This window comes from Manacus vitellinus, unplaced genomic scaffold (assembly GCF_001715985.3).
Source record: "Manacus vitellinus isolate BGI_N305 unplaced genomic scaffold, ASM171598v3 scaffold_18_pilon, whole genome shotgun sequence".
In the NCBI taxonomy this organism is placed as follows: Eukaryota; Metazoa; Chordata; class Aves; order Passeriformes; family Pipridae; genus Manacus; species Manacus vitellinus.
This window is the reverse complement of record NW_021939324.1, coordinates 5042412-5068484: the sequence shown is the minus strand read 5'-3', so window position 1 is coordinate 5068484 and position 26073 is coordinate 5042412. Positions and strand designations below refer to the sequence as shown.

Sequence of the window (26073 nt, the reverse complement as noted above, 5' to 3'; positions counted from 1 at the left end):
CACTTTCACCAATTTATTTGGTGAGAATAAATGATCAGGACTGTCTCTCAACAAAAACTGACTCACTGTGACAGAGACAGGATTTAAAAAACTGAATTCAGCTGAATAACACAAAGACTTAAATGGAAGGTTCTACCTGGGGAGAAGAGGGCCAGCATTCACAGTTAAATCTAAATCTGCTACCACTGCTCCTAGAGACAAAAACACCAAAATAGCACCAGAGATACATTTCTTTGTTGTTATACTCATGCAGTTCTCTAGACACAAGGAGCCGAGAGAAACTGTCAAACAGGTCTCTTTCTCTTACTGTGTTCCTCCTTTTCGTGTGGAAAACCTCCCACTGTGAAAAATGGGAAATGGTTGAAAAAACAAAGAATTTACAAAGAAAAAAAGTTCCTATCCAAGACATAAAAGAAAGCACAAAACTTTTAAAAAAGCAGGTAACCTAGAGTTATTCAAATACCTCAACAAAGGCAGCATGTGCACAAGTATACACGTGGTGTCATGAGTACACCAATGCCTGCACAGAAAGACTGCTCTCTAGATATTGATACATAGTCAAAGAAATCAGAGATCATTGCAAAAAGGGCATGTCCATAATAACACTTAGCAGGAGTAAAAAAGTATCAGTTAAGCCTTTGAGATCCTAATGGCAGTAGGTTTCAGAGGAGATTTCTGCAACATAACAGAGTACCCAACATTCATAATTTAAGTGACATTCTGAAAACAAGGACTGTTTAGGGAGCCTCTCACAGTTTATGAGAGTTCACAACATCAGATATGTTCTAACAATGAGAAGCAAAAACTGCTATGGAGAGTTACATTTAAAGGACACATAAAGACTCATTCCAGAGAGAGTGAAGTAGAGTATGGAAGAGCTGGTATGAAGCAGACATCAGCATTTCTTCAGAAAGACACATTTCTCCTTGATTTACAAACTGCTGTTTATAAAACTGAGGACAGATGTCCAGGCGTGCAAAAGCAGGACGGAGAACAACGTGGAGAAAGAGGTGGGGAAAGGACATCCCCAGTCACAGTAGTGAAATCAGCATTGATACTATGGCAGTTTTTTGTTAGTAGGAAAATTCTGAGGTTGTAAAATCTCACTCTTTACTCTTTCAAGTGCTTGAATTCAGGTTTCCTCCCATCCCCAAGTTCTTCAGTGTTCTCAAGAATTCCATCTCATTAAATATGAAATACATTTTGACACCATTATCTGAGCAATATGTAAAAGCTGCAGAAAAAAATCTCTGCCTAATATTCTCACTGGCATCTGCAATATGAAGCTAACCCAGGAAAACAAAAATTTCCCATTAAATAGCAAATTCTTCACCTCCTTACAAGAATGATAACAAAAAAGGCTGAAAAAGCCACTTGTCTGTCTACTAAGAGTTTACATCTGTTAAGGACTGCTCACTATATTAACATTTCTACTTAATTATCATCATGATAAAAAATCTTATCACGCTTTTCTTCTACACATGACAAACAATCAATTTTGATTTTTTTTATTAATCTCTGTCTCTCTAACCTGGACTACTCCAGACAGAGATCACCAAAGATGAAAAAAGTTTTAAGGCCATTGCACCTTCCATAGTTTATGTACTCCCCAATAAAAAGTACGAAGACTGACTGAGATTATAAATTCAAATTGCTTGAAGACATAGAAATCCACGTCTCTAAGTAAAGTCCAGTAGTTATCTTCATGCTTTCTAATACCTTTGGAATAAGATTACTCTTGTGCACTAGATTAATAAAGCAATCCTACAAATAAATTGCTCAGAAGGACATGTATCTGTTCCATCAGCTACCACTGAACACATGAAGAATACACAATTCCTTTTTACGTATATGTAGTATTTACTCCATTCAGCCCCAAACTGTCTATAACTAAGCTAACTGAAATACTATTGCTAAAATCCTACCACTCTGGGTTTTTTTCCAGAGTCACTATAATCATGTAAAATTAAACCCAAGGAATGCTAGATTGTTACAGGGGTATGATTGCTCCTGCAAGCATTCACTGCCACCTGCTAGCATTAGAAAGTACAATGCTCTCTTCATTATCTACTGCCTTGATAGATTTAAAATATTCAACTGGTCAATATGTTGATAATTCATGTGATCATTTAAGACAACTTTTGAAAATGTTAAATGGGAAACAGGTGTAAATTCTACATATTTAACTTAGTGACAACAAAAATGTACATTGATTATCCATTTCTCTTCAATTAAAAAAAATGCATTAGAGTCTCATTAGTATCAACTAAGGTAAATACTTCTTTAATATTACGCTTTTTCATTCATGTGCCATGTACTATAGAATAATTCAAGGCTTTTCATGTCAAGCAAAAATAATATCCCAAAATACCCAAATCATCAAAAAAAAAAGATAAGGAAAACAGTTTCACTGTTTGGAAAATTCTGTTAATCAAGAGCAGGTCATTGATGCACTTAATGGTAATGAGCAAAAACTCCATTCTTTGTGAAATAGGTTAAAAATGAAAAAAAACCCTAATAATAGAATCCATCTTTTATTTATAGTAAAATGAATTGTTAAATAGTGAATATTTATTACTTAAGCAAAGACAGTTTTCCAAATAAAGTTGATGGCACGCTGCCAGTAAGTAGAATACATAGGCATTTGGCAAAATGCCATTTCCTTGATGCGAAACTGTTCTAAAGTGATTCTTGCTGGATAAGTATTTCTCTTCACCAAGATGCTGCTTACTCTCTAATTTATGAGATACTATAAATCAACTCATCACATGTTTTATTAAGCTTTCTTCTCTGAATTTGAATTTAACCACTGCTAGGATTACCCAGGGTAAAAGTGCTATCACTTAAGCACATACAGAAAAGAACTATGGATCTGATCCAAATAATGCTGCTGTCAAATAAAATCTTTCTCACCCATCACTGGGGGCTTTGAGCCTATTAGGACAGCTCTTCTAAGGCTTGACAGAAAAATCCACCTATACCATTAAGGTACAAATTAATATAAACAACTCAAAAAAAGTTTGCAAGCTTAACAGTAAAGCAGTCTGGTTTCCTGTGCACCTTTCTCAAACAAAATTCACTGTTTAAAAATTAATCACATCACTGCATATCAGAACAAACTTCAACAGCTTAGGGAGGGTAGATAGTTCAAAAATAAAATCCGAAAATCTGATCTTAACAAATACTTCTGAAAACACAGGTTAAAGCCATCCAAGCTATCCATCTGTATGGGCAATACATATTGTCATACCTGAACTAAACAAGGTCACACTAAATGTCATTTAGTCTTTCTACCTGATGAATATCTACCATTTCATCACTGATGAATATCAATTCTGCCTTGGTTAAGCTTGATGAAAACTATTAACATATATTTTTTCCACAAAAAAAAAAAATCCTATTTTTAGGTAAAAAACGAGAGTGTATTCATGCTCAGAAAGCTGTTAGAAATTTTAAGCACATCTGAAACAACTGAAACAAAAAGCGAACAGTGTCAATTCCAAATTTGTTGACATAGGTTAAAATAATATGTAAGAAGTTCTAAATGAAGTCACATCATCCTATTTACTTTTCTAGCTATTTCTGTGTGTTCCTGTGAAACGAAAGGGCACACTCATGACTAAATTTATCCTTATTATTCACAAATCTACTTATTCTTTCTCACTAGTATGAATAGCTTTCTGAACAAGGCAGCAATACAAGCTCAGCATTGAACATATCTAGTTGATGTGGGCTTATTTTTTCTTGAGAAATGCTACTGGTTACTTTGGCAAAGGGATATAAGGCTGTAAATTCCTATCCTCCATCAGCAGCACTGACCTCAAAGCAAACCCCACAACTGGCTACAGGCATTCAACATCCATCATTGCTCCTGAAACCTAATCTTTCAGGGAAGGACAGCTGCACTGGGCAGCAGTTAAGCAGCTTTCTAAGATACACTATCATCCTAAACAAACAGAAATAAATAAATAAAACTTCCTGCCCTACTTTCTGATCAATGTTTTAGAAATCTCTCATTGCTTATTCTTCACACCAAATGAATGAATTTTACCTGCACATAGGCAGATAACGTTCAGAGAGGGGAGGGGAGGAGAGGCAAGGGGAAGGGAAGGAAGGAGAGTTCAAAAAGTGGTTAAGAATTTTTTTTAATTCAATCATCATAGTGAAGCAAGAGGAATCACTGAGTTCAAACTTAGCAAACAATTATTTTCTGCAGATCAGAAAGACTATGACATTGCTACTCACATGTATATGAATTTTCTCTTGCTAAGTCAAAGCAAGTAACAAAAAACCCACACTTTGGGTAAAAGCAACGAATAAGCCAAGGTGAGACACTGAAATCAAAACAGAATTGGGCAAATTTGTAACAAAAATGTACATTTAGTTGCAAATTTCGGACCTGAGTCACCTTTGTTTCAGCCAGGTTGGTGCTGACTTCGTAAGATTCTTCATAAAAATCATCCAATTCTGCCATCTAAAAAGCCAGATTTTACACACTACTTACTGAACTCTGACTTACAAATACATAATGTCCAGAACACTAAAAACTGTAAAAGAAAAAGCAATGCACTTGCTTGTATTACTCAATACACCATGTTTGATATACCGCTTAGGAAAAAGCATGCATTATCTGACTACAACAATATGTGAACAGGTCGGCTGGCATTAACCAGGACATCCATTTTGATCGTCTGCAAAAAACAAATTATTTGTATACCAGTGGAGTGACTCCAGTAACTGGAAGATTACTGAAAAACCCAAATAACTCCACTGTGCTTAACTATGAAGAGGCACAGGACATGATAGTATACTATTAGTGCATGTCCTCTGGTATAATAAATCAAAGTGTCTAAAATTCCATCATCCTCAGTTGACTGAGAAGGACGTTTTCTGCACATTCTTCGTATTTGAAAGAACACACAGAATCCCCATCAGATATCAAGTATAAATAGGGAAGTTGATTTTTGAAAAAATCTCTCTTTTGAAACTCTACTGAAAGATCAATCACCTTCTCTTGTTATTTTCTGTTTTCCTTTCTGTTTCTGTGCTACTCAGGTTATGGAGAAGGCTGTCACAGCATGTAAGCAGAAGACACTGGAAGAGATAAATCCTAGGGAATATTTTAGGGAATTACAGGATATGTATACCTGCTGGTGTACTTAAAAATAAGCTGATAGTATTCAATTTGATTTGTCATTTTTATAAATTAATTGAAAGAACATTAATAATAATTAAGCTTTTAAAAAGCAATGCTTTCAGAATTTACTCAGTAATTTATTCAATTTAACCTACTTTTTGCAAACAAACCATTTTTATTATTTTGTATCTATTTTCCCTGCATCCTAGCTATCCGCTTCCTATAGGAAGACACAAACATGCAATATATCTATAAATATTATCAATAACCAAACAAAAGCCATCTGAAATATATGTTAAAATTGTGCAGTAGTAAACATGGTTCTATCAATGCACAGCAGCTTGAACAACAGTGAAGTGAAGCTTGTTGGAAAGGAATTTACAGGCAAAGCACTCTCATGCTACCTTTTTCTACATCATCAGATTTCTCCAATTGTACTGCAGCTTTCACCGCAGCAGATCACCAAGAGAAGTAAGCTTCCGCTCTTCTCCTACTTGGTAAATCCCTGATAGTATAAAACCAAGTATTTTTAAGCACAGATTCTTGCTCTAGGCTGCCAAGTTGACAGCGTACATTCATTAATTGGCTTCATTTAAGGCCCTTTCCAAAGAAAACAAGGATTAAGCAAACAAACAACTCACAGAGTATGTGAAATTGAGAGTTTTCATAAAAATATTGTATGTTGACTGTGTTATGCCAACTGTTTTTAAACAGAATTACAATAAAAGCAAGCTCCTGTTACAATAGATGGCATTATATGACTGATACAGAACTTATACCTTTTTCTCAACTTATTAAGAGGACAAAAGCTTAAAAATCACCAGTCTTATACAAAAATGAAATACAATGACTAGTAGACCTGTTCTATATTACTCCTCTTGATATCCAAAGCACAAATGAAGTGCCTGTCCTCTGTATGTCGGAGCCACCGCCTTGGTTTACTGACAGTCAGTAAAACTTGCAGTTTTGAACAGACATTTATCATTTGAGAACACCTTTAAATGAGATTTCATTGCATTTCATTAAAACTTTACCTAAGGCGCGCACGCACATTTCAGAAAATTAATCTCAGTCAATATTTGCACAACTGTTGTTGGCAATAAGACAAAAAAACCTCTTGCTGGCTCAATACCGAATGATATATAAAACTCTGATGTTTTAAAGACAGCTTATTAAAAAATTAACATACCACAGGGAAACTGCATTTTGATTCCATGACCTTACTGTGATTCAGCTTGAAAATCCTTTCAAATGAGAATTCTCAAAGAGCTTAGTAACGGAAGTTCATTTCGAAGGAAATCCAATATGCAAATATTTCAGCTGTGCTCTTTTACAAATTGTCTGCCTTGTCAGTTTGAAAAACTGAAAACCAACAATGAAACAGTGTAAGTATACTTGACCTTATTGCTTAATGTCTATCAAGAATGCTATGTCTGGTGGATTTTAAATTTTGAAACTGACACTCAAAAATGTATAGTACACATCCCATAAATGCTGACTACACTCCAGCCAAAGCCTTGGAGCCGACACAACTCTCAAACTTACATAACACTTACAAAGCTATTTTAAATACACCATCAATCTATGTCTGTTGCTGCCTTGAAGTAATCCTGTTTAGTTTATCTTTTAACCCTACACTTGCACGGAACTGTATCATTACTAACCTAACAGAAAAAACACACAGGCAACAAACCGATTTTCTCAGCTTACAGAAAATATGAAAATGCAGGAAGACACTCAAATCTAACTTTGCCCAAAATTTGCACCTCCTGAGTCGATGTTCACCCCCAATTCCCATAGCAATCAGGAAAGCAGGGAGGAAAGAACTATGCTGGACACCATACAGGACTAGAGTAAATGAATGAAGTAGGGTAAAAATAAAAACTAAATAATATACAGTTTGTACGCATCTCCTGAGAAACTGCAGTCTCATTTACTAGTAAGGAACAAATAACTAGCAACTTTGCTTTTGACATTAGGCACCTGTGTAAAAAATGTCTGGTGAAAGTGAGCATATGCCATGCACTGGTATCCGCTGTATGAGAGCAGTTTATACAGGCCCCTAGTGGTTTAGCATACACAGCAGCAGATGAAGGGGAATTCCTACTCTTCAGCTTGTGTAGTTTTAGTCCCTGAATTACTCAAAGGCAGGAATGAAAGACAATGTTAAAAATGAAAGGTCATTCACTGACTAGACTTAAACTGGTATTTAGTTCTTTCATGCACCCCCATGCCATTCTTGCAAACCCTCTCCTAAGATTAAGCTCTGATTTGCTATCACCCATTGAGTTCGCTGGCAGTACTGGTGTTTGAGTTACATAACCATCACAGAAGAACACTAAATTCACATTATTTTTTAATGCTCATTTTAAGAGTATGATGACTGATGGGTCTAAAAGCAGGTCCTAAGACCCATTCGTGAAATCTAGAAATACCAAGATACCATTTTCCTTACCATGCACCATTCCTGACAGCTTTCCACACACAAACCATAATGAATTTCTTAGTGTCTTCTTAGAGTAGAGGACTACTACTTAGAGAAAGCTTTCGTGCTTTAAGTGGATACAGAAAAGCTATACATCATTTCTACATTGAAAGAAATCTAAATATACTCCACCATATTATCAGAAGTGACAAAACTAAAACTGGAAAGCTACTCGTGTAAAAAGTCTCTCATTAAATCCTTCCTTTCTTCGTACCTTGAAAATCCCAAGCCAGTATATTTACTGCTTCTAGCAATTTTGATTGAGTGAAATTTGACAGCTGAATTTATTAAACTGACCAGTTTGTCAATTTCGCACATTAAAAAAGCAGTAATAGCACATCTCATGAGAGAGAATGTAAGGAAGCTATCAAAAAATTGCCATCTAGAGTAAGATACGAGTACATATGATTGTATTTCGGACAGGGGAGAATCTCTTTTTTTTTTTTCTCTTCAGAGTTGCTCCATTCATAACAAGAATTGGAGGAGCTTTGTTGCTTCCAGACCAGGAGAAAATGATGTCATTTACCATACACTTTTACAAGAAAAGAAAGTACTGACCATTATATCATTATAAGCCACTAGCAGATACCAGAGGAATGAAAAATATAATATATACATTTTTCCATCTCCGGATCAAAATTCACAATAAATGTCCCAATATACAGAAGTTGCTTGTGCCCGAACAAAAGGTATGTTGAAGTGATCTCTGAAAGACTGAGAAGACAATCATAGCTTCCCACATTAATCCTAAGTTTAAGAGAATACAAGCGTCACCAAAAATACTTATATCTGCAAATGGGAAACTCCAAAACAAATCAGCATCTATGGACTCATCCCCAATGTAACGCTGTCTCAGGCGGCAAGTGAAGGAACACATAAAAACCTAACTATTCTGTGTAAATAAACTGACCTATCTATATACGTCAAAACTAGGAATACGGACATCGAAATCAGGGTAAAGAAGCTGCCATTCTTCCACGAGGCAGTAAATGTACAAAGGCCAGGCAAAAGAATAAAATACACATGACAGCAGTTCTGAAGAAGTAACACGGAGGAGGAGACATTCAAAAGCCATACATGCAAGGCTGAGTAGTAATGTCTTAAAAAGGGAAGAATACGGTTCTGTTGGGGAACCGAGGGGACAGTAAACAGGCAAAATAGGGGATTCGGTGGAAGAAAACAACTGTTTTATTTGCAAGTCTGGGAGAGCCCAGTTGCAGCAGTGAGGAGTGCCTGCTTGCACGGGCAGACGGCGCAGAGGGAGCTGCTAAGTTTGCTGAACAAATTCAAGAACCCCTCTGTAAGCGCTCAGAAAACTGAGTTTTCAGCCCGATGTGCTTCCTTTCAAGTGGTTTCGCGAGAGTAAACAAAAAATTAAAAGCCTAACCTGAGAAAAGCTTCGCATCTCCGTGCCTCCCTGCTCCGCCGAGAGACAGCAGGAGAAGGAGGAGGAGGAGGAGGAGTAGAATGAGGAGGAGGAGGAGGAAGAAGAGGTGGAGGAGGAGGAGAAGAACGGAGCCCTGCTCGGACCGGCGCCGGAGGTCCCTGCCGGCCGCTCACCCCCACACCCCATCTCCCAGCGGCAGGCGCCTGGCCTCTCACCCTTGCTACCTTTCCCCCTTCTCTCCACCCATAAAAATAAACAAAATAATTAATATTAATAATTCTCTCGCCAAAGCAAACAGCCAGTGTGTAATTACCGTACTCCCCCCTCCCCGCCCGCGTACAGCGGCACTCAGTGGAAGGAAACGTCGACTCCGATCCATCAATCGCCCTCTCCCTGCCCCATCCCCCGTCCCCGCACCGCAACTCCCCTCGCTTCCCGAACAGGCCTCGCTGCCAGGCTGACACCGGCGGGGAGGCGCGGGGAGCGGGCTGGCAGCGGCCGGGAGGGGAACCCCGGGGGCAACCCGCGGGGAGAGTTTGTTTCCGTGAGGCACAATGTGTGCGCGGCTGCGCGCACACACACGCACACACACACCACTTTTGGTGTTCACACCCACAAACCGCGCCGAAAAGAGGCGGCAAAAGGAGGAGCGGCTGCGGAGGAAAAATGGCAGGAGCGGGGCAGTTTGATCTGGCTGTGTCGAGGCTTGTTCTCCTCGGTACCAGCAGCAGCCGCGCCGCCCGCCGCCTGCCCGCCTGCCGCCGCTTCCCGCCGCCGCCACCTCCTCCCGCTGCCTGCTCCCGCGTCGGCTCCGGGGCGGCCAATTTAATCCGAAGCCCCGCAGCAGCAGCGGCGAGCGGGATGCTATACCACCAGCGGAGCCCCGTCGCTGCTGCCTGGCGCTCGTGCGTGTCTCTCACAGTCCGGCACCGGGGAGCGAAAGAGTATCAACGAGAGTCCGAAAATCCAGCATCCAAAAGAGCCAGGTCCGCGCCTGCCTCCTCCTGCCAGCGCCGCCTCTCCTCCGCGCTGCTCTGCTCCGCTCTGCTCTTCTCCTCTTCTTCTCCTTCCTGCGGCGGCGACGGCTGCTGCTGCTGCTGCTCCCGGGCGCGCTCTCTGTTCCCGAGCTGCTGCTCCGTTTCCCCTCCTCCTCCTCCTCCTCCCTCTCACTCACTCTCTCTCTCTTTCTCCCTCTCTCTCCCTCTCCTTCTTCCTTCCCTCTTCGCTCTTTTTTCCCCCTTCCTCCTTTCCTTTCCTTTTTTTTCTTTTTAGCACATTCCTTTGCTACAAATAAAAGCGAGGTGTTCAAGCCTCCCGCCCCCCTTCCCACAAAAAGTGCAGTGCAAACAAAAGCGAAGAAAGAGGGCAGGGGGTGGGCGGAGTGGGAGGGCAGAGGCACGGGAAAAATCACCAGAAACGGTCCCCGAGAGTCGAAACACGAGCAACCCTCCTTCCGCTCCTCCTCGCCCCTCGGGGAGAGAAGGGGGACGCCGTGGGGACGATGGGGACGGCGCTCCCCGTTTCGTGGGTTTGTTGTGCGGTTTGGGTTGGATGGCTGTTTCAGCGGTCTTTGTTGGGGGGTGGTGTGCTTTTGGGTTTTTTTTCTGGCGGTTTGGTTTTTTTGTTGTTGTTTGGGGGTTTTCGTTGGTTTTTTCGTGATTTTTCTTTTATAATCCTCTAAACGCTGTGTAGACCACAGGATCCGTACGGCCCCGAGTGTTGGGGAAAGCACGCTGCCGATGCCCGTGGCTATGCGTGCGCGAGGATGCGGGGGGGCGAGTGCATGTGCAGGCGATCCAGGAGCGGCCGCCCATCCCGAGCCGCGGGCCGGCCGGGAGCGGCGGTCGGCGGCCACCGCGCGCACGCACACCCGCGCGCGGTTGGGGGCGGGCGCGTGACGTCACTCCGGGCCGGCCGGGCCGGGCCGGGGGTCAGGTGTCGAGGCGGAGGGTGCGGAGGCGGTGGCAGCCCTTTTGTCTGCTCACCTCCAAAAAACTTCCCTGGGCGAGAGAAATTCACCGGAGTTTAGACGCTCGACTTCTTGTGCGGGTGCGCAGTCAGATGGTTAAACTGCCGGGGGTTGTACCGGACCTCCCGGCCCGCGAGGGATGTGACAGAGTGTTGCAGAGCGGTATTTTCTTGTCAGTCATCCTTGAGTATGGCAAGTCTCAGATTTTCTTCCTGAAGAACGGTCAGGTGCCACGCCAAGTGACAGCACGTGTTGCTTAGCACAATGGGTGGTGTAACGTTGGGCTAAAAAAGGGTCTGTCCGGCCTCTTCTTACCCTGTCCTGCCCAATCCTCAGCAGAGAAGGAACAGCGCATAGGACGTAGGATTTAAGTGAAAAGTGCTTTGGAAAACCTCAGTGTTAACTTCTAGGTGTCTTCAGAAGCCTGGAACATATGTCCTCGGTGACACAGTTCATCCTGTGTAAAATAGAGACTGGACGTAGCACTTCCTGCCATGGACTAGTTGACAAGGTGGTCAAAGGTTGAATTCAAGGATCTCCAAGATCTGTTCCAACCTAGTTGATTCTGAAATGGGGGTAGAGTGTTAGGATAAACACAGTAAATGCTAGTCCATCCTTATGGTGATGGGAGCCCATTAATATTGGTGCTGGAAAAGTTGGCTTCCTGGCTTCATCAGAATGAAGCTGCGGGTGCACCATTGACCAGACTGGTGCTTCTAGTCCTGAGTTCTGTGCTGGCAGGCTGCAATCTGATCAAACTGTGTAGTCCCTGATTCTGAAATCAACCATGTTGGTAGCTGCAAAATTCATTGCAGATGAATGATACTTTCTGCAGAGAAGAGTGATTTGGGTGTTTTCGATCATATTAATCGTATCGCCCTCTGGAATATAGTGCTGCCAACATGAAGGGTGATAGAAGTGAAGATAAACTCTGTTTTCCCCAACTCCTATAAATTGCTGTCTTCTTTTGATGTTGCCAGTGACACCATTAAAACTGGTCCCCTGAATAATCTTACACTTAAAAGATCACTATTCCTTTCCAAATAGTATGTTTCAAAGTACAAGTAACTTTGTAAAATAATTGTTTGGTATGATAAGGTAGCTTATTAGTATGCTAAAGAAAGTATCTTTAATATCAGTATACTAAGAAAACATCCATATATCAGTTCTTATCAGTATACTTAGCTGTTTTAGTGTTCTTCATGCTATGATCCTGACATGACATTGAAGAATTGAGCAATAAACCCATGTATTTTATATTTTCGTGTGGTATCACAACATGGATGTGTTTTGGGGACTACATTTAACTTTCCTTTATTTTACAGTTATAAGCAACTATTCCGTCTGTTCAGTTTGTCTCACAGTACACATTAGGAAGAAATGCATCACATTAGACATAAATGTACTTCTTTCTGTTAAAGTATTAAAACCAGATCTCATTAATATTATTTATAAGATTTCCAAGTTTTGCAGTGATGCTAAAGAAAAAAAAAAGAAAAATAAGAAAATAACCTAAATTCATGAAGTAGCATTAAAACACTATATACTTACAGTCATTATACTGCATATCACCATTTGGTATCAGTAGCATAAATTTTGTATTTGAGATAGTAGTGTACATATATACATGCATAAATGTATATATGTGGTTTGTTAATATTCCTTCCCTGTTAAGAGGAGATAACACAGCAAGAAACCTTAGTCATTTGTTATAAACTACTCATTAAGGTGGATTTTTTCCCCAAACTACGTTAAAAATTCAAACACGGCATTCTACACTGATGTTCTCTTTTTGCCAAGATTGCAACAGTATGTTACTCTAAAGTTAGTACAACATTGAATTGGAAATATGTTTACACATTTTATTAACTTTGAAATGTTTCCTGTAAAACACTGGACAATCTCTAAGATAGTACTTAAAGTAGGTTTGGAGTATAGGAATGTTCTATTTTTTTTTTTCTAGGAGTGAAAGGAAGAAGATTGTTTTATTTGAAAATAAGTATCGTGTTCTTTCTGAGGTTTTATCAAATTATGCATCTTTCTGTCATCATTCGAAATTAACTGTTTAAATCCTGTTCTTCCTGCTCACACAGCCACTTTCAGAGTCCTCATGGAGGCTATGGACCAGCAGTGCAAGTCTGATGGGAAGCGCAGGATGTGAATGCAGGTTTAAAACTCAAAAGACATAGTAAGGGAGGAAGCGAAATGAGTCAGCTTTCCTGAATTTGTCTGAATACCTGTCTAGAACCATACTCTGGAGTGACTTCTACCATAGCTCTTCAAGTAAAGGATAAACCATACATCTTCATGTCTCAGTCTCATGAATTTCCTGTATTAAATAGTACTTCATTCATAGTGTCAGTCTTATTTTTCTCTCTTCTGTTCTGCCTTGTATTGTTGCTTGCATTCCTGGTAATTAACATCCCACTAAACTCTTTAGCACAGTAGGACATTCCATTAACAACTGGATCCAGTGGACACTGGGTGGACACAGCAAAATCAGGAAGGCAAGGGGGAGCAGGATAGGTGGATCAGGAAGGTTACCCTATAGTTTCCTCTCCCTTTTTTTCTCATACATTATGATAGCCATATTTTACAGTTTCTTATGATTAGCAGATGACAAGCTGTTGGCTGAAATCTATCAGATGATTTGTCACAAAACTGCAATAATAGATATTTTGGACATTGGCTTACAAAATGATTATAAAAAATGTTCCTGAGTTGCTGTACTGATATTTGAAAATTCTAATGTATAAACTACAATCACTTTGAGCACCTATTATTAAAAATAATAAAACACTACTAGACAAGTAAACGTGTTATCTGTATGCAAAAACTTATTCAACTAATTCAGTTTGACTGTGCATCTTTTAAGTCCTGATTTAGTACCTCAGCAGACATTCTCAGTACTTGTCTTCATCTTGTAAACATTTGTGATTCATATAAATCTTCTAATTGATGAAATTTAGGTAGTTAGACACAAAGGTATGGAAAGGAAAGTGATTTTCATTGTGGTTTTTTATGATCATTTTTGCCACATTTGCTATTTTTTCCCTGCTGTCTTAAGGAAATGAGGCTTTATACACTTGCATGATCTGCCTGGTACTCAAACAACTTCTGTACGTACCAGCACATTTTAAATCTGTTTGAAAGGATTCAGGTCTTCTATCCTACAGGTCTCAAACCTTGTTCTAATTTTTTTTCTATGGAAATGGATGTTTGAAAGACAAGGGAGATGAGCAGGCTGGTCCACACACTCACCCCAGCCCATGCATTGTGTGACTGAGCCATTCACACCACATGCCCTACCATAGACCCAGACTAGCAGGGTGGTTGGATCAGATGATGTAGCACATTAACTCAAGCTCATTAGACTTGGTTGTTTCTGCTTGTCAGGGGAAAACTTGTTGTACTAGGTCTTTGATTTTGGACTGGGATGAGGTGTTTTGGTTTGGGTTTTTAAGCTGAAAGTGCAAGAATCCAAAAGAACTACTAAGTAATCACAAAGCGCATGAAAACCTGCAGGGACTTGGAGATGATGAAGCAGGATCAGCTTTATCAAAGTGCACTACGGTGTGTGCCTCAAACTGAAAATAAACAGTAGCTTATATAGGGAAAGCTGTAAATAAGATTTGTAGATAGAGGAGGCAGCTTTGTCTTTTATTTCTGTACTATTTAGAGTATCTCAGATGTTGTGAGAACTCTGCTTGCTATTTAGAAAGGATGTATTTAGAATACAGAACACAGTGTGGTGGTATTATTCTTGAGTATCATACATGCATATATGTATAATGTATATATGCACACAGGTGCAGGAGTTCTGTTGCAAGATTTGTCTTCAATCTGAATACCCTGTGATAGATGGAGTCTTTTGTTCTTTTTTTTTTCAGTCTGGATTCAAAATGTAACCTTCATGGGAAGAAGATACCACTAAATTTTAAGGACAGCAGTGGACAGCTAAGACTAGAATCTCGGAAATATTTTCTAATATCAGAAGAAGAAAATGGAATCCACTAAAGGAAAACCAACAGCCGGATGACAGCTTGCTAGTTCACATCTTTTACAACAGCAAAACAAAAATTAGACACCGTGCATTACTTAGTGTTTGTGATTATTTAATGGGTGCTCTAAATGCATTAGGGAGACTAAAGCACCATTTTGCACACAGAGGTCAGAGATCACAGTCTGTATAACACTACTTGATCAAAATCTTGATACACTACTTCATGTAAATACTCATAAGTAGCAGAATTCATGTATTTAAAAACTCATGAAGATACTAATACTGTAACTCATTCACAGAACTGAAAGATTTTGTTAATATTTCACTTGAACACTGACTTATAGTTCCTAAGGAGACACTGCTGGGTAGTTTACACATCTTCTTTTATATAAAAGTATCCAAAAATGCTTTCTAGAAAACAGGATCTCACAAACTAACAACAACTGGTCCAAATGAAGTCTCATCAATATGAATGTTTGTTCCCTTCTGCAAAATTTCAGGGAGATTCAGATCACAACATCTTATATGGCAGTGCTATGCTGTCAGGGGGCTGAACAGGATATAGAGGGAGGAAAATGAAAAGTCTTAGTTTATTTCCCAGCCTTGAACCTTTTCCTTCTTGAATATAGGAGTGTTATGGAAGAAGCTACTCAGTCATCTGAGGGAGGGAGTGTTGCTCCATCCTTCTCATGTTGCCTTCTTTCTACACGTAAATCAAGAGGCACAGACAAGAACTGGGAGGCAAGAAATGGATTGTCCCAGCAGAGGTGCTGCATTAGGAAACCTTGCAAGACAGAATGTGAAAAGGGAAAATAAAAATATAAAATTGTTTTCAACATCTCTCTCCTTACAGTTCCCTCCAGTTAATATTTGAAGGTCATTATTGCTGTGGGCCTATAAATATTTCAACCACAGTATAGATAAATATCTGCAGTACCAAAAGAAGGATATTTTTTGCTAGAGTGGACCCTGTCACGCTATGTCTTGCCTTTAAGTCTATCTCAAAATGGCCAAGTTTACACCTTTTCTGTTGAATCTGATCAATTTATACAGATGCAATTAAAGTAATTTTTCTCCTCAACATAAATCCCATTAACTTCAGATAATGTGTTTCTAATTAAAAATACAGAAGAGTGTCTGTGACTAGTGGACAAGTGTTCCCATTACCAAAAAATGGTGTCATGTTTGATAATTATGTTTAACCAAAGGACTTTATGAAAAACCATGTTATTCACTCATTTTTAAATGCAGTTGTTCCAGAGGAAGTTGCAAGTTTAATGGCAGGTCAATCTAGGTAAAGCATCCTGAAGTGTTTAGTGCTATCCCAAAGTCTGAAGGCTACTAATCCAGCACTTTTCATAAGCACTGTGTTCATCTTATTTTCAATTTTAAATAGAAAATATTGCAAATTCCATGAATCCTGGTATCAGAAGGACACATTTCTACACTGTGACCTTGACTGTGTAAACAAATTGCTGAATTTCACTGAAACAATAAAAATAATTTTCTTATAATCACTCTGTTTTTATTATCTTTTCATTGTTTCAACTTATGTTTCCTTCCATCCAATCTCTGAATGCAAGCCCACTGAACATTTACTGTTATAGAGTGTAGTATATAAACTATGCACTATCACATCCTTTTATGGAAGACTGTGTATTTTGGGCAGAACAAGAGGTGTTAAAACTACACTATCCAAACAAATCTGCTCACCACACAACATTCTCTAATCATTTTCATTCTCAGCAATTCAATTAAAACAGAAATTAGGACAATGAGAAAAATCTATATTTTAGCCAAAGAAGTTATTCATGAAAAAGGAATGGAAAGATTAAATCTCTTGTATTGAATCCAGATTATTAACAAGTGCCAAGTCCTTTTTTTTCCTATGTTGAAAAACAGTTTTCCACATTAAACTAGCCCTTTGAGGGAAATCACGTATTAGTCTCAGGGGTTTTTTTCAACAACAGAAAAAAGCTCCTCAAAGTTCTGGTATAAAAATGACAACCCGTTCCTTATGAACTTCAGCAGATATCTTTTTTTTTATGCAAATATAGTTCAGTGACCTCCGTAATTTTTTCTTTTTTAAATAAACCCAAACTAGCACAAATGTGAACTGGTGGAAATCAAACCTGCAACCTAAGAATTTGTGGGTGTTTTCTCATATGATTCCTTCACTAAGAAGGTACAAAGGACATGACAGCGGTGATAAATTTCAACTCCAGTGTTTATGGAATGATAGCAACATGATTCATGTTTTTAATCTCAAGTAGGTTCTACATATTCAGGTTGCAGTTATGATTTAAAAAAAAAAAAAAAAAGACAAAGCAATAGAGACTGTTTCTTCTCCAAACTCCTTTTTATTTCCCTCCTCTGGATTTGGTTCTGTGAGCACTTGTTCAGTTTTGCAACAAGTAAGTTTCTTCCCTCTCAGTGAAGCTTTACATTCTCTTACAAGCAATCACGTACAGTGTCTTTCAAGAATCATCTACTTCTTGCATCTTCTAATGTGTCCTTTCTTTCTGTCAAATGACTATACTTTTTTCACCTTAAATCTATGCTTTCTCAAATTCCATCTTCTCTGTTCCATTCCAAGATGCTGGGCTACCTTTTCATTTATTTCCACTTATATTCCTTTCCTCTTTTCCAGATTTACCTTATTCTGTCTTTCTTCAAACACCTCTGCCATGAATTTTTCTAACTCCCAAATCCCTCCACCTTTCATTCCAGAAGTACGCTTGTGCTTATATATGTAGTGGGGAAAAGGGGAAGCAGATAATATAACATAAGCTGTACTTTTTGAGATCCCAGACAGGTCAGCACATTCTTGCTCAACACATTGAGACATAGCAAAATACTATACAACAGTTAGAACATTGAGGTTTTTTGCATCCAGTACCTACACTCTTCCACAGGATGTCCTTCAGAAACTGCAGACACTGAGGCAGGGAGCAGTTCTGAACACAGGGTATCCTACCAAATATTTCTTCTTGATGCGTCATTCAGTACCTACATGCTTGGTTGGCTATGCCTTGCTCTTCTCCCTTCCTAGGTCCAATTCAGTTTGGTTCTGCAAGGTGTAAAACTGATCTCAGAAGGAGGTGATTTATAGCTGAAATTTGGAAGCTGGTTTTCTTAAAGATTTTGAGGATATGGAACTTCAAAGAAAAGAAAAGTTTAAATCACTGTTTTATCTGGTTCTAAGAAATAGGTGACAAATATGTCATATTGGATGCCTTCAGGAGCAGTAGTAGAAGGCATTAGCTGTCCTTTCAAGAACAGCAATGACCTTGGGATCAGAAGGATCATTATTCAAATGACACTGGCATGATTGTCCCCTCTTTTCAAATAATTAAGGAGGTAGAAATTCCAGAATTTCCATAATTCTCTGTAAATAATAATGCCAGATCTCAGGGTATTTATAAGAGTTTGCCCCTGCAGACTCTGTAGTGAGCAGTAGCTGGTTTTGTGGGCTCACTTGAGCAGGGACTATTTAAAAAATGTCGCTTGAAAGAATACTGTAATCTTTATTTCCATGCTGACTCCTGAGGTGGTAAAGTGCCATGATGATAGTGATGATAGAGGTGTCTTCCTGTAATTATTCTCTCAGCACATTCAACAATATACTGAGTGCTATCAGTATGATCTGAAACAATAAAGTTTGCTACCAAGAGATAAACCATTATCTCATTCCATCCTATGAATTGTCTTGCATTCTACAGATGTGCATGCATGCATACACACACACACACACACACACACACACAGCCTCTTTTCTAAAGAGGTTTATAAAAAAGAACAGGACAAAGTTGGGATGTAGTGAAGTACTTTCAGTCAGGACATTTTCTGTGTACATAATAGTTTGCTTTTTCTAAAAAAGAGGGAGTGGCTTGTACTTGTTTTCTGGACACAAGGAAGTGCTATATTTATGAAAATTAATTTTTGTATGATTTCACTAAGAAGAAATCAGTGAAAGAAAGTGGGTATTTTAGTTAAAGTAAAAATAAAACTGCAACTTAGATGATTTTTGTTCAACAAGGATTGTTAGTTCACTTGATAATTCCTCAAACAACAGACAGAAAGAACATCCAGAGTGTGTTTGGAACATTCATGAAATAAAAAAAAAAAAATGGAAGGAAAAAATATTTTTAGGTATTCTACCAGTCCAATGCTTTCAAACATCACAGATTCTACTGGCTCATCAATCACATCAGTTACCAGGGAATCTAAACACTGCTGCAGTTGGTCCTTTGTTCAGTGCTACCAGGATGCTGTTCATCAAAGCATAGTATTTTGGCCTCTTTATTCTGTTGTTGCTAAGCAGGAAAAAGACAGACATGCCTTCAGCAGAAGGAGATATGCCTCCTCTTCCTACTCGGGTAGGCCTAGGCGATGTGAAACCCATGGATATAATGAGCCATAACAACTGAGATATATTTATAAATGATCATTTCATTTTAAAGAAGAATAAAGCAAAAGGAAGAATTCTGAGCATAAAGGGAAGTTTCAAAGATTGTTTTCAATCACTGGGATCATATGATGCAGTAAGTCACCAAATAAATCATAGAATTATAGAATATGCTGAGTTGGAAGAAACCCACGAGGATCATTGAGTCCAACTCCTGGCCCTGCACAGGAACATTCCCAAGAGTCACACCATATGCCCGAGAGTATTTTCCAATTTCTTCTTGAACTTTGTCAGGCTTGGTGCTGTGACCACTTCCCTGGGGAACACTGTTCCAGTGCCCAACCATCCTCTGTGAAAAACCTCCTTTTCCTAATATCTAACCTAAACCTCCCCTGACTCAGCTTCATGCTGTTTCCTCCAGTCCTGTCACTCGTCACGAGAGCGAAAAGAGATCAGAACCTGCCCCTCCACTTCTCCTCACAAAGAAGTTGTAGACTGCAATGTCTCCTTTCAGCCTCCTCTTCTCCAGGCTGAACAGACCAAGTGACCTCAGATGCTCCCCATACGGCTTCCCCTCAAGGCTCTTCACCATCTCTGTTGCCCTCCTTTGGACTCTCTCTAAGAGTTTTATATCTTTCTTATATTGCAGTGACCAAAACTGCACACAAGATTCAAGGTGAGGCTGCACCAGTGCAGAGTGGAGATGGATAATCACATTTTTTGGCCAGCTGGAGATGCTTTGCCTGATTCCTCCCAGCCCTCCTGGCTGCCAGGGCACCTCTGACTTATATTCAGATTGCCATCGAGCAAAATCCCCAGGTCCCTTTCCGCAGAGCTGTTCTCCAGCCTCTCATTCCTCAGTCTATGCACACAACCAGTGTTGCCCCACCTCAGGTGCAGAATCCAGCACATGCCCTTGTTAATCCTTTGTTAAACTTGTTAAAGTAAGCTTTTGTAGGGCCCTACTAAGTATTTATGAGACCTGTTTCACAAAAACAAGTTATCTATCAGGTTCCAATGGCTTACATTTCTATTTCAACCCTGTATTTGGTTTGTCTTTAAACAAACATTTGTTTATGCTTCTTTTACCTGATAATTCAAAGTGGCTACATTAATGATCAGTGCTTTTCATTATTTAATATTGTCCCAACCTGCAGAAGCAGCATCTGAAGAAATTTACTTCCAAAGGGATCTGACAGACAAAAAGCTTCCACTAATGTGGAGAAAGGGCTTCCCAGAGCTGACATTTACTTTCTTTCACACTGTGTTATTTTGTCCATGACTACAGACATGGACAGTTACCAAGAACTGTCAGCAGTGATGCTATTGTAGTTCTATGCATAGAAAGCAAAAGGACTTAAAGTTTCCTCATGAGAGGAAGAGGGGGGGCAGGCACTGATCTGTGATAACCAGTGATATGACCCAAGGGAATGGCCTGAAGTGTCAGGGGAAGTTCAGGTTGGATATTAGTAAAAGGTTTTTCATCCAGAGGATGGTTGGGCACTGGAACAGTGTTCCCCAGGGAAGTGGTCACAGCACCAAGCCTGACAGAGTTCAAGAAGTGTTTGGACAAGGTTCTCAGGCATATGGTGTGACTCTTGGAGATGTTCCTGTGCAGGGCCAGGAGTTGGACTCAATGATCCTTGTGGGTCTCTTCCAACTAAGCATATGCTATGAAAGTTGTCTTTTTCTAGTCCTTTAGTAATTGAGGCACAAGAAGAAAGTACCTTATGTTCTTGTGGGTATCAGAATGTACTTCGCTGTGAGGTTTTGAAAGGCTGTACATCACAACCTGTGTACTTAGTATAGCGTTTCATGCTAGTATTCGAAACTGAAGAAAACAGAAGTGAAAACAATTCAGAGAAGTCAAAATGATGACCTTTTTTTCACTCCTTTGTGCATAGACAGTGGAAATACACAGTTTACATATATAGCTGATCATGCATTTTGTACCTCTTCTTGCATTTTTGGTTTCATAGATGATATTGTTAATCTATACAATAAGTGTTACATAGGTTATAGAGACAAAGGCTGATGCCAGTGCGCACACACAGCTTAACTGCGAGCATACTCTTCCATTCTCAGTATACTAAATAAGGTGAGTCTTCTGTTCAAAGCAATGTATTTGAATAGCATTTGCAGAAGCAGAGACACAAAAATTTCCCTCTAAAGGCTGCATTAGTCTGCTGAAACCTGTAAAATGGCCTGTGAAAAGTATATTTTTATGAGTTTAAGAACTGAATTTATTCCACAGATATCCAAAATACTGTCACCAAGTGTAAAACAGTTAAAGAAATACTGGGAGATGATGTTCCCGGAGCTCACTGCTAAAACCTTAGCGATTTCCATCTCCTCATTACTTACACAGTATCCACTCTCTGTTCCTCTATGTAAATTGCTTTCTTCTAGTTATGATACAACAGTGTAATTCAACTCTCCCCACCAAACCACAGTGGAAACCTGAGTGCTCTGAGAAAGTCGTAGGGTCTGGCTAGTCAACATACGTTTGTCAGTTTTCCTGGTTAAAGATTTCATTATTTGCTATTGGCAGAGCATGTAGGCATGAAACTTTCATTAGTTAATCATTATAAGTTAATATATGATACCTATTTAAAAGTGGGAAACTTACTTGCAAAAATAACTTGGTACATTGTGTGCTGCTTATCGACTGGGGAAAAAAAAATTATAGTAAATGATGAAGGATAAGTAACTGTTATTTTCCAGAGGTTAATATCAGATCAGAACAGGTGTAAATACCATCTTAACAAAATCCAGTTCAAAACTATGTTTCTGAAAAGATGTTTCTCTTCATATATAGAAAAGCTATTTGTAATTACCATAGAGAATAGTTAAGAAGAGAAATTCTTCATTACCAAGAGAAAAATGAATAATGCACATTTTGTCTCTGTTTCAAAGATCCAAGCATGATTAACGTAAGTTAATCCATTTGTGATATAGATAGCTCATTGGAATATCTTTAGAAATTCCTAATCTCCAACCAACAAGGTGCATCAGGACTCTTTGTTTTCATGCTTCACTAAAACATTTGGAAATACAGAGCTCTTATCTTAGACCAATTCTTTATGAAAACTGCTTTATGACCACATTAAATTATCCTATTTATATTGTCGGTCAAATTACATACATAAAATGTGATAATATTTTATCGTAATGTATACTTTTTTACACTGTATTATATCATCATCCAATATATAAACTTAAGGGTTGAATTACTTATTTAAAACTTAACAGTAGTGAAATTCAGAGAATCATTAAGATTGGAAAAGGCCTCCAAGATCATCAAGTCCGACCTTTGACTGAATACCACTATGCCCACTAAACCATATAATGATTGCCATGTCAGTTCATTTATAAAAAAAAAATCCCCAAGCATTTAATTTTTAAAATTAATAAGCAACATTTTGCTTTTGTTGAAACATGCCATTATAAGATTACAAAAAAAAAATAGTATAGGATGCCATATAAGGAAGCGATAAAAAGTATTTTCAATACTAAATATTGTCAGTCTGTTCTCAGAGCTTTTTAGATGTTCTTAGCCTGTAAGTTTTGGAACTGAACACAGACCTCTGTCTAGACTGACCACAGCTTTAAGAAGCACTTGACCTGGAGTGAGATGGAATATCTGAATAGCACTGATTTACCTTGACTCTCTTAGATAACTTAAATAACTCTAAAGCAGGCAAAATGGTTAACTATGAAAAAAAATAGAAGATTTTCATTAGAGGGAAGATTATAACTATGTTTTCAAACAAACATCTTTGAAGACCACACCCTGAAATCAACTATGCTTTTAGAATCTAGAACGGAAGTTATTTTTGCTTTTGTGTTCTAGACTATTTTAGAGGTGAGGGGTTGTGGGTGGGTGGGGAAAGGATGTAGGAGGCACTCTTAATTAAAGGAAAGCTTCCAGCCCTCACAGCTATACAATTTATTAAGTGGTAAGAAATCCATATTCCAGACTAATCTGTGATTTGGTCTGCCTTTTAGGCTATCTGGCTGAGAGCTAGCAGTAATATTTATGATTATTCAGAGTTACTAGTGCAAAATGCTTCAGAAATGAAACACATATCAGGAATTTCTCCAGAGCCAGTCCTCTTTACAGAGTTTAATTTTTCCTGCCTGTCTGAAGTGATAGTAGACACCCCGTAGCTGGATTTTCTCTCTTATATTGTAATGATATCGTACAAAGTGCAATCAAATTCCAATTAATACTTTTAAAGCTGTGATTACAATTGAGTAAAATCTTAGCTGGGCAAAAATTACTGTTATATTTAAAGCTGGGTGTAAATATCCAAAGTGGTACCATGGCATTTCATGACACTTTCCATTTTCCTATTATTTAGCATGTATCTGCTATAAGTAAATTATAAGCATGGAAAGAAACAATAGTGAAGTGTGTTGGTGACTCTGAATTGCATCAGGAAAAGTCATACATTTTCATGTCATGTCAAAGCTTCTAGAAACAGAACTGTTTTTCAGTTCTTAGAAACTTGGGGCACCCAGAAATTTGAGTACAAGTTCTCCCTTGACCCAGAGGTTTTCTAGATGTTTCACTTGAGCGATAGATGACCCTGCTTGAGTGGGGAAGGGTGTACAAGGCCACCTCTAGAGGTTCGTCCTAGCCTCAGCCATTCTGTGATTCTGTAATAAAAAAATTTCCTGAAGGAAGTTGAACAGCTGAATAAAAATTCCTATTTGATCGCTAGAGACTGCTGCATGCTAGGAAAGAAAAAAAATCAGATGTTGACCATGTTTTCTTTGTGTGTCTTTGTGCCCCTTTTTTGTACAGTTTTTGTAAATGCAAGAAGCAAATTTACCTTCAGACCATACATTTGAAGTCAACAGCCATCAATATCATTAAAAAGTTAAGAAAAAAATAAATACTTCTGCAACCTCGTCTGGACAACTTCAAACTCGGAATGCTCTGAACTACCAACTTCTGTTGTTAGCTTAAAAAATAGTCTATCTATAATTAATCAGTTTTCAAGGAAGTACAGGAGAGGATGATATTTAATGTGATGTGGTGGAGGAGGATTTACATACACTATCTACTTACTCTTATATAATGATTTAAGAGAAGGACAACTCTAAACCCGGGCATATGGAGCTCGTCAGCCCTGTAAGGCCATCCATCTAAGAGAAAGTCACTCTAAACAAACCTATGTCCTGAGGACCTCGCTGCCACCATCCAAGCTCACTCAGCCCCGGCAGATGAACCTCAGGATTAAAGGGTAGGTTCAGTTCAGTGCACACTGTGTCTCACCTAAAAATCCATTGCACAGGCTCGAAGGCCTTATCTGCATTTGCAAAGCCCTGTATCACCAGCGCACTTGTAACAAATGTGGGTTGAGACCTTTCCCAAATCTTTGTTCACGAAGACTGACCATGAAATGATATAATGACTTATTCGGCAAAGAAACCTGCTGCTGCTAATAGAGCCCTTCTACCAACAGGACAGCACTACTTCAATGTCAGCACTTAATGTGCAAAGTATTTCATGTCCTAAAGAATTGATTCATGAAGAACTACTGTCCTCTTATCTTTACCAACACTGCTCAGTTGCTAAATGATCTCCCCGTCTGAAGTGCATTTCTAGATGTACAGCTCACTGCCATTTATCATAATTATTCAACAAATACAATGCATAAGCATATTCAAATCCTAATCTAGATAAATCAGAGAAGTGTAAGCTTTTTCTTTTTCAGGTCCTGGAAAACTTGTGTAGAAGCATAAAACTGTGGTGTGCCATGATGACTGTAGTTCTTTAATGTCCAGGTGACTTTTCTTCAGTGATGCCTTGATGCCCTCTGGTAGCAAAGGGATATGAAGACCATGAAAACAGCTGACTATAAAAGTTGCTCTGACAAAGTCCAAACTCTGCCATTAATTCTTCATTCACTGTAGAAATTAGTGCAAGTGACACGGGGATGTTTTTTGTTCAGCTCTTCTTGAACAAGAAATTTAATTTTGTGCAGATATTTTATTTCCTAATGTGTAATTAAGACATAGACATCTCAAAATTATATACCTCAACAGGTAACCAACTTTTTCCCTTAATTATAGGCGAGAAAAACAATTTGGCTTCTTGTAACTGTAAAACCATAATTTTATGACAGAAAAATTTCATATGAATGTCTGCATGGAGTTGAATTGGGGTCAGGAAGTTGGAAATATCTGGACTCTGTCTGTGTAATCAAAGAAAATGGATGAAAGAAAGACTGGAGTAAAATGAAAAGATAGTCCTGGGTCACTGGGCTTCAGAGAAAAGAGGAAAAACTTCTCAAATCATAAGCATGTACACGCCTGAAGAGAAGACAGAATAATTTAGCATTTCTATTCTTCTGCTGCCAGCAAATCTCTGAGAAATACAGGTATAAATTTGTGTGTACACCTACTGTTGATAATTCTGAAGGATGGCAACTTTCTGTTGTTGTCACTTACTCTGTTTGTTCAAGGAATGAAGGTCTGTGTAATGGACCTAAGCAGAGATTGCAGTCATCCTGAGGAAGTACTTTGAATGCTTTGATTTCCAGTCACAAATGGGATTATGGGAGTAAGAGATGCTAGCTTGTTTGGATTAACCAATTCAGGATTGATTTCTTGCTTGTTGTTTTGTTGTTTTTTTTTTTTTTAACCACTGGGCCACCATCAACCTTGGTGTTA

General features: G+C 38.8%; 1 protein-coding gene across 1 annotated transcript in view; it reads right to left on the bottom strand.

Moving 5' to 3' along the window:
* PTPRD (protein tyrosine phosphatase receptor type D) overlaps positions 1-9044 on the bottom strand; it is a 339897-nt gene extending 330853 nt beyond the window's left edge. Inside the window, exon 1 of the mRNA XM_025894895.2 lies at positions 9010-9044. The gene's annotated coding sequence lies outside the window, so the exon portion shown is untranslated. The remainder of the gene's footprint in view (positions 1-9009) is intronic.
* Between the last annotated feature and the right edge of the window lie 17029 nt (positions 9045-26073).